At 43.4% G+C, this 10280-nt stretch overlaps 1 non-coding gene across 1 annotated transcript; it reads left to right on the top strand.

The window, feature by feature from the left end:
- The first annotated feature begins 220 nt into the window (after positions 1-220).
- On the top strand, positions 221-301 carry trnas-uga (transfer RNA serine (anticodon UGA)). The gene has a single exon. It is a non-coding gene; the product is annotated as a tRNA-Ser (tRNA).
- The last annotated feature ends 9979 nt before the right edge of the window (positions 302-10280 follow it).

The raw sequence follows: 10280 nt of genomic DNA, 5'->3' as shown, positions 1-10280 counted from the left end.
CTAGATTTCTGCTTTTCATTCTGGAATTTTGACTTGACTTAACTTTCTGTGATAGCTGTCTGTCAAACGCAGGCTCTGGTCGGCGCAGATTTACCTTCGAATGAAATGGAAAAAGTAAAGGAGCACCACACCAAACTGGACAGGACAACCTGGACAAGACCATGCACTCATGGACAGAACCAACCAGGGTCATCAGACTCTTCATCGTCACCTTTTCCTAGTTGTTGTGGCCGAGTGGTTAAGGCGATGGACATGAAATCCGTTGGGGTTTCCCCGCGCAGGTCGAATCCTGCCAACAACGGTTCTTTTCATCTTCAAGATCACTTTATGCCCCTCATGTCTGAGGATCAAACCCTGGCACAGTCCATCTGACACAAAAACTGTCATTTTAAAATTGCTGGGCCGAGAGCAACTGGTTGCAATGAGGAGGCAAAGGTATAAAACGTCCAGCACATTTCAAACCCAGTTTCACCCTGAGGCAGAGACTGCTTCCCTTAAGGACAAAACACCTGGGAAAGGCAGATCTCAAGGTACTACAATAGTCAGAATGAGTCATCATGTGGTGACCAGATGAAAATCTCATCTCTGGCTCAAGACTGTTGAGATAGCATAGACAGACACACTCTCATTCTGTCCACATCAGTGTCAGTGAAGATTTCAGATTGTTTATTAAGTGTTCATCTTGAGCGTTTCAAACTTGTTGTGGACAGCATGTCAGGATGGCCGAGCGGTCCAAGGCGCTGCGTTCAGGTCGCAGTCTCCACTGTTTGATCTTATCTTATCTTCTCTTATCAACTCTCTGACACAGTGCTCGAGTAGGACATTGTCGTGGACCTTCCCTGGTCACCCCGGATTGTCAGATTCTGTCTCCTGTATTCAGAACATTGAGTGAAAGAAAATACCCTGGGTTTTATAGTTTCGCCTTTTGCAAAAGGGAGAACACTCAAGTGAACACCAGGCCCTTTCAGTTCTGCTCCACTCCCCTATAGTGCCTCTGCCCTTCCCTGGACACAGGCTTGTTTTATTGAAAAGTGGAGGTACATTTGCATAATAGATAAACAGTTTTTTCCAGACCTTCGTAGGTATTACCATATTGGGAAATGTTGCCCTTTTATTCCCACCTACAAATTATCATAATTGGTTTAACATATCTCTGTGAAACACTCTGCATCCTTCCTATGTTGGATGATTATCTTACGTCCAATGCCTCCCTATTCTTCGGCCCTCACCGCATCAAGGGATATGACGAACATCCTCCCGAACTCCCTAAAGTAAGGATGTTTTGTGTGTGAAAGAGTGTGAAACCTCCCTTTCTTCCCTGAGAGCCAGGATGCATACGAGTAATATGTGCTCTGTATCATGTCAGTGTGTAGTTAACCTTATATAATCCCACACACTCCCCCTTTTGGACTCTATAGAGTCCAACACCCAAAGAAAACCGTGACAAAGGTTATATGTGTCAAAAATTAAGTAAACGTGTGAGTAGTCAAACAGTAAACTGTATACATCATAGTATGTGGGGGTATTTTAATCGGTCGGGTCTTTCACCGTTCCCGCCCCCAGATACTCCTAACAGCTCAAATGTAATGAAAATTGTCAGAATGTACAAAATTGTGTTTTTATCAGTTCATGTATGTGTTCCTGTCCGTCTGCCTCATCGTCCAGCGCCCCGCTGGTCTTCTCTGGTCCTCTCGTCCTCAGGATGGTGTCTTCTTTCTCGGATCCCTGGGGTTAGACTACCCGGGATCCTGGATTCCTGTCAGGGGATTATTCTGCCCCTTTTGTGACAGGATCCGTATCTGAATGAGCCGATTCAGACTTCTGCGCCCTCAGATCAGCGTGGACGTCCTGTAGAGATCATTGAGGCTCCTCTGCAGCTGCACTGGCTCCAGTGGAACCAGGTGTCCCCCTTTCCTCTCAGCCGAACTGCGTGTGGAGGTGCGTTCCGTCACCTGATAGGGACCTGTCCACCCTTGTTCTCCGACCACTTCCTTTTGATGACCCTCAGGAGGACCCACTCAGCTAAATACTAACACCAAAGCTTTAAATTCATTATGGTTTATATTAATATCATACTACATACTCTTTCAGTCTCAGCCGGCCAGCTGGTCCAGGAAACTGTCGACCTGTAAGAAGCTCATAGGGTGTAGATTATATGGCGTATTACCAGAACATCAATACAATAGATAATACTTGAACCCATATAAATTTGGTCTGTGCACAGATTTTAGCCAATTTTTTGTTTTAGGTTTGATTTCATCCTTTCCACCTTTCCTTGAGACTGTGGATGATAAACAGTACCAAAAGCATGCTTCAGTCCCAACATAGCCTCCACCTGCTGGAGGTCTTTGTTTTTGAAATGTGTTCCATTGTCAGATCTGAATTTTTTCAGGAAAACCATGTCTAGGGGATGTAGGTGTTAATCAGAAATTTAATGACAGTTTTGCTGTCCTCTCTTTTCGCCAGGACAGGCTTCTGGGCCATCCTGAGTATGCATCAACACAACATCAGAATGTATCTGAATCCCCTCACCGATTTAATCATGTCAGTGTAGTCAATGATGATTTCTTTGCCCGTCTTGGCCTCTAGTGGGTAGTGTCCTGCTTCTGGTTTGATGGCTGGTCTCGGATTGTATTTATTACACTGATCACATGTCAAATTACATACTGAGCCATGTCTTTCATGTAGGGGTGCCACCAGTGCTCCAGATTTCTTAACATCTGAGCTACCCCCCACATGGCCTAGCCCATGTGCTTCTTCCATGGCAGTTTTGTCTCAATCAGGTGCAGTATGGGTCGTCCATCCGGTCCCTCCATACGCCTCCTGTGTCAGTGGGGTGAGTGTGAATGTCTCTGAGTTTACATATGCGACTACACTATGTGTTGTGAGTACATACAGCTGGTGTCCCATGACCATGTGTTCAGTTTTCTTGAATTAGCTAGCTATTCCTGCATGTTGTGGCACTGCGGGTGTTCTTTTTTCCATGTTGTCTAAGAGGACACTGATGTACATCAGTATTACTCTCTCTCCCCCTTTTCTCTGGAACTCCTTCTGCAAACTTCCTCTATCTTTCACCATCAACTTTCACAACATCTTTCTGCCAACAACTTATCTACAGCATCCTTCATAAGAATCACTTCTGCCGCTGCAGTCTTAGAGTCATAAGTCTGGTTCAGTATTCCGCCTAAGACCGTCAGCTGTTCTTCTACCGTCTTTAGTGGGCTGTGCGGACCCCACCTGTCGTCAGTCGTGTCTCGGTGCACACTTAAGTCCATGTCGTCAGTCATTAAAGTCTTAATCTCGTGCTCACGTAGGAATTACAAAACTATAGTTTAAGTTCAAATTTACAAAACTGCAGTTACAATGTTTCTATGTCCTCTACCAAACTATGTACACATCAGAAGAAAAAACTAATCCAGTTCGTGAGTGAACCTACTTCAACAGACCACTGCTTTACATTAGCACCAGTTAGGTTTCCAGCAGTGCTGCTGCTTCAGCTCACACGTCCCTGGCACTCATCCACATTTCTCATTCATGCATTACCCGTAATATGAGCGCTCAGTATGTGTGTGTGTTACAGCTTCACTCTCAGCTGTGTGTCTCAGTAAGGGGTGCTTTTGAACTCACAGGACTTTCCTCTGTTCTTGTAGCCGGTCCGACTACTCACAGTTCATCTGTTCTTGCCGTCTCTCTTTTAGACGGCTCACAGTTATAACAGTGTTCTTCACTGTCTAGATTCAGGCCGACTGAGAAATATGGCACGCTATGTCCCTAGTACTCAGTCCAGTGGATTTGAAACTAGCCTCTCTTCCACGACACCAGAATCTTATACGTCTGTAATTTGGAAGCCTGTTGACTTACTACAACTTCCGCCTAACTTGTGCGGTCGTTGTTTCAGTTTCCAGTCATTCCAACATCCATACCATGTGTTTGCCTGTTGTTCTTTTCCTCTCTCTTTTTTAGTGATTTAGGGTTCCTCAAGCCCCGGGACTCAAACCCAGCTTTTCCGGCCTCTCGTCAGAGCACCGGTGGAGTCGCCACACTCAGGATTTTGCAACCCCTTTTTCCTTTTCCTTTCTCTTTTTCTTTATCTTTACTCTTACAAGAATTCTTTAACCTCTTTTTTTTTTTTGTTTCAGTCAATGTTCGTATAATTTACAGGCAGATTACTACTAAGACTCGGGACATGTTACACTTTAGAGTAGTCAATGCAGATATAAAAGGTCTCCTCACCTTATTGTTGGCGCGCCACATGTCCTCTGTCTGTTCGTAATCAACCCCTGTGTTCAATTGACGGATCTGAGAAAAATATAATTACCTTTAATCCCCGTACGGGCCACCAAAATGTCGTGGCCTTTCCTGGTCACCCCGGATTGTCAGATTCCGTCTCCTGTATTCAGAACATAGAGTGAAAGAAAATACCCTGGGTTTTGTAGTTTCGCCTTTTGCAAAAGGGAGAACACCGTGAACACAGGCCTCAGTCTGCTTCACTCCCGTCCATACGTGTTCTGCCCCTTCCCTGGACACAGGCTTGTTTTATTGAAAGTTGAGTTACATTTGCATAATAGATAAACAGTTCTTCAAGACCCTCGTTGGTATTCCCATATTGGGACACGTTGCCCTTTTATCTCCACCTACTAATTATAATAATGTTATTTATGACTGTGAAACACTCTGTTTCCCTCCTATGTTGGATGATTTATCTTACTTCCACCTTCACCAGAAAAAGGGCTCCAGTAATGTAAACATCCTCCCTAACTCTCTGTAAGAGTTATAGATGTGTTTTCTCTAAGTGTAAGCTTATATAATCAAATACATACGTGGTCTGTATCATGTCATTGCGTAAATAACCTTGTATACTTCACACAGGGCACACAATCGCCACTGCCTTCATCATACATGTTTTACAAATTCGCCCTCGTTAAATGGTTTTGAAGCCATTGCGATTTCATTAGCACTGAGGTAGCTAGCTTTAACTGCAGCGTCACTGATGTCGCGGCTGTGAGTAAACGCAGACTGCTGTTTTTTCAACAATTCATTCACCTTCTCTCTTCTCCACTGTCCTTGAAAGCTGTCATATTTGTCGGCATGAAGACTCACATAGTGCACTGCAACATGCTGTGAACACACCAACCATACAGCTTTTCCATTCACTTCCATGAATAAATAGGAGGATGACCCTTTTTCTTGGAACACTCTGCAATCTGCGTCCACTTTTCTCTTTTTTTGACAGAGACATGTTGGGACAAAGATGGTGCCAAAGCACGGAAAAGTAGAAGCCATAATAAATATCGCAGGCAAAACAAAGTAGCTCATCCAGACTGGCTGCACTTGCTTGACCTACTTGCTCTGCCCCGGTATTACGCCATCCGGTGGACACAATTGGAACGGCGGTTTCTTTTATTGAAAAATTGCAGCTTATTTTTTACTTACAAAATCATCTCGGGGGCCGGATTAAACCTGTTTGCGGGCCTAAGCCTGTACGTTTGACTCCCCTGGCCTAAATCATCTCTTGTCTTTTTGTCCTGTGGCATCAGGAAGCATGAGAGATACAAAATACAAACATTGCAACACTGGCACGACTCTAAAGCTGGATCCATACTCCGCGAGACAAAGAACTTTTTCCCCCGTGCAGACGTTACGCCCACGAACTTTGTCTTTCAAGGCTGTGCGGCAACCATGCTGTGATTGGTCGGAGTTTATTGTGGGCATGATGAAAGTGGAGAAGCGCAAGAGCCTCTCCAGGTATATAGGTAGGTGTATAAACAGCACTGATTTAACAGATTTAGATAAGACCATACCGGTTTTGAATGATGAGCAATAAAAGAAAGAAAGAAAGGCAAGTCAGGGTGATTTGTCACCAATAACTCCAGACAGCCATTCACACATACCAGATGGTGACTGTTATTACCATTCTATATACTCCTACATACCCGGGCATAATAGGCTCGTTAACAATGTCTGTATATCTTTGCTATTGTTACTTTTAATGTCGCATCTTCACAGCCATCACCGGACAGTTTGAAGTATCGCAGGCACATTGGAACACAGTAGATGTGCAAATGTGGTAAAGGCACAAACACTGAATCTTTGCTATTGTTACTTTTAATGTCGCATTCTCACAACTCATCGCCAGACATCTCACGCTGTTGCAGGCAACCTCTCTGTATAATGCCCTCTTGCCATGGCACACACCACACACCACAAGTCTTGTGTGTTAAAAAACTCAGTAAAGTCTTTCCTTATAGTTTAGTGGGCAGGCCCGTATGAGGAGTTCTGCACACACACACGTCTCGTGGAGTATGGTACCTCAGTGCGGAAAAGACCTTTTTTATTTATCTCTTACCACCCGTGGAGCGCGTTCTCCGCTCTTTGTCTGCGGAGTATGGAACAGCCTTAAGGATTCAGGAAATGTATAATTTACCCATATTATCTCATTCTGAGGGGCTTATGTCAGGTGGACAGTTATTCTAAGAAAGCAGACCAAACAGTAAGCAGACCAGATTCAGTGAGATTACACTCATTTTATGCATGTCTTCAACTCAGTGGCAATATAGAATAATCATTTAGCTCACAGTGAGGTTACAACTATACAACTTAAATAAATAATTGTATTAATATATCTGATATATTACTACATTTGGTAGTCTGTTTAATCTGTATGAAGTACAGTATTTGCACTGGCAAGATTCTTGCAACACCACCTTTGCACTAAAACAGGGTGAACACATCATCCTAGGCTCCTGCGTAAGGTAATGTCTCATGACATAATGAGGTAAGCAGTCGTAGTGATTTTTAATTACAGTTTTGTAAATATATCAAAATCAAGTAAGCTGTTAATGTACATAGTATTATGGTTTCTGTTTCTAGTTAACTGAATTATCATGGCCACTAAGCAAGTAAATAACGGTCCAGATCCAAAGCAACGAAAAATGGAATGCATCATCCACTACTCTGATGACAAAGACAAGTTTATTTCACTTCAAGGAGTTGACTCTTGGAAAACTCTGCTCAGGGCAGCTCAGATACAGAATCACACACCGGTTTTAGAAATATTGGAAGACCTTCCTGAGGGTCAGAATCCATCACTCTACTACCACAGGAAGTGTTGTAATATCTTCACTATGAAGAAACTTCTTGATGGCATTCTTAAAAAAGAAAAACAATGTGCTAGTGGTTGTAGTGAGGAGAAAGAATGTAAGAGAGCATTTAGAACCACGACTTAGAATCTATGACTTTTGACAAGTGCATATTGTGTCAGAAAACTGGCAAATGTGTAAAAGTAGACAAAATAGAAGAGCCATTGGTACAGTGTAGAGAACTGCGAGCTGATGAAAAGATCCGAAGGGCAGCCACAAAGACAATGGACAGTAGTATACTGGCTATAATGAGTAGAGACCTTGTAGCAGCTCAGGGACACTAGCACAGGTCTTGCTACAGATTATACACAAAACAGGACGTCCCTAAATATGTGTTAGTCTGTGATCAATGTGATGATGTTGATGGTGCTTCAGCCCAGTATGAAGCTGCTGTAAAAGAATAATTTGATGAGTTATTCCAGTTCATCAGGGTGGAGCTTTTTGCCAATCCTAAAGTGATGCCTATGGCTGAACTAACTTCTAGACTGACTGCTTCAATGAAATCCAAAGGAATGATCCAAGTCAAAGAAACAACCAAAAAGCACATACGGCGAAAGCCCGAGCATGAGTTTGTTGGAGCCCTGCACATCTTCACTGATGATAATGGAAAACTCCTGTCAGGGTTTGTGGTGGGAGGACACAGTTGCAGAATGCAGAGCGGTTTAAAGTCCAAGAGTCTTTATTTAAGGCCAGGAGGGCAAAACAATGCAAAAACCAAAATCTCACTCAGTGCGGTCAGAGGAAAAGTACAAAGTAACTAACTAAAAATCACACTTAGCGTGGCAAAACTAGATTAAGAAAAAACAGGCACATGGCGAAAAGGCAAGAACAAAAAACAAAGCATCAACAAGGCTTCTACCTGGAGCACGGTGAGGTCAGGCAGAAGTACATGACATCGAAGGCGAGGATCTAAGCATGGCATGGCATGGCATGACATGGACGAGACATGGACAGAAACAACCCTACACCAGACGAGACGAACTAGCAAAGACAGAGGGGAAGACACAGACTATATACAAAGGGACCAGGGAAGACAACGAGGCACAGGTGACACACATGAGGGCAGGGCGGTAATCAACAAGGAGGGAAAACACAGGAAGTAAAACACAACACAATACACAGGGAGGACAGGACTACCAAAGTAAAACAGGAAACACAAGACAAGACTAGACAACTAAACACAAACCCAGGGAAACAAAACACCAGGACTACAGGAAAATAACAATAACTAAACACAGATTAAACTAAAAACCCAAAACAAGGAAAACAAAACCAAAAATAAACACCAGGTCATGACAGAACCCCCCCTTCAAGGAACGGCTCCCAGACGTTCCTAACAAAAATACAGGGAGCCAAAGTTCCAAGTCTCTGAAGTTCCAGAGTTCATGAAGGCCCAGGCCATGGGCCAACAGGGGCAATGGAGACAGAGGTCCTGTAAAATGAGAGTCTGGGGTGCTTGAGGGACAGAGTCAGAAATGGAGGGGACAGGGACCTTCCGGGGTCCAGGCGGAAGTACAGTCAGCGGAAGTACAGAAGGACAGTCTCCTCATGGAGGACAGTAATATGCAAAGTGTTCAATCTTTGTTGACACAGTTAGAAGAAATCTTTGTTCATATCTTTACCAATGTCAAACTAAGAAGAACATGTGCTTTGTGTTGTTGACTCTTTTCAGTTCCTCTCTAACTACCACACAGCTTTACAAAGCTAACAAAGTTCTATTCAGACTCATCCCAATCCAGAGCAGTTGTTCCACAGTAACACCTGCAGGAGGACGTCATCACCCAGTATGTGACCTGCACTGTGAGCTGTAAGGTCTTATACAGACAGGTGTGTGTCTGTCCTCATCAAGTCCAATCAGTATCATCAAAGACAGCTGGACTCAGATGAAGGTGTAGAACCATCTGAAGGACGATCAGAAGAAATGGACGCACCTGAGTTCAATATATGAGAGTCACAGCAAAGGCTCTGATACTTAGGACCATGTCATATTTCACTTTGTCTTTTTAATACATCTGCAAACATGTCAACAACTCTGTGTGTTTCTGTCAGTATGGGGAGCTGTGTGGACATAATGAGGAAAAATGAACTTCAATGATTTTAGCAAATGGCTGCAATATAACAAAGTGAAACATTTAAGGGGGTCTGAATACTTCCTGCACCCACTGTACACATAACAACTGAATGTGACTGAAACAACAGCTCTGTGTGTAATATAAATATACAAACTAATGTGATTTGATCAGAACATTTTAAAAGACAGTGATGATCTGTTCTTATTGTCTAAACAGGAACAGTTGAAGCTCAGCTTGCAGCCCCTGTATCTCAGGCTTCTCAGCTTCTCTTCAGCTGTCGTTCTATGTCAGCCATTTTGTCTCTGTTAAAACAGTGGGTGTTGTGGCTAACAAAATCTAAACCTGTAGATAATTAGCTGCCCCTTTGTAATAATAGTGACACTTTTTCTGCTAATAGCATTATGTAATTGTTGATCACAATGAGAGGTTAACAGGAGTACAGGATTACTAATGAATTTTGAGTTCATTCGATTAGCTTAAATCTGTTGTTGGTAATGTTTGCTGACAGTCCTAGTATCTGGATCATGGCTGTTTCAGGCTGTTCACTTTAATGAAGATGTGTTATTAGCTTCCAGCGCGGCCTCGCGGTAGCAGCCAGCCAGAGAAGCTCCGCACACCGCGGTGTATTAAGTTGTTTTTCGTAATTTATTTCTACTCTAAACACTCTACTTCGTACTAAATCAAGTATAAGCGGTCAGGCACTTCAATAATGCGTCTTTTTCGGACTTTCTTCGTGGTCTTCATCGCTTTTGGAGCACTTTTATCATGCCGCGTCTCGGCCGTGACGGAAACACGCCAGGGCTCCATTGTTTACACCAGGGATCAGCTGATGAGTGTCCAGCACAGGGATGTATGGCCAGCGACACGAAATCCCCAAAGAACTAAGAAGGAAACAACGTGGAAGCAGAGGGGGCAAAAGAAGACAGCTGAGGAAAAGAAGATACAAGCCGTATCTTCCTTCTATCGTCATGGGTAATGTTAGATCACTGGGTAATAAGATGGAAGAGTTAACATCTCTCACAAAGAGCGAGTGTGTTTCGTGAGGCGTCTGTAATGTGCTTTACAGAGA

This window comes from Parambassis ranga, unplaced genomic scaffold, assembly GCF_900634625.1.
Source record: "Parambassis ranga unplaced genomic scaffold, fParRan2.1 scaffold_22_arrow_ctg1, whole genome shotgun sequence".
In the NCBI taxonomy this organism is placed as follows: Eukaryota; Metazoa; Chordata; class Actinopteri; family Ambassidae; genus Parambassis; species Parambassis ranga.
This window is presented reverse-complemented; position numbering and strand designations above follow the sequence as displayed.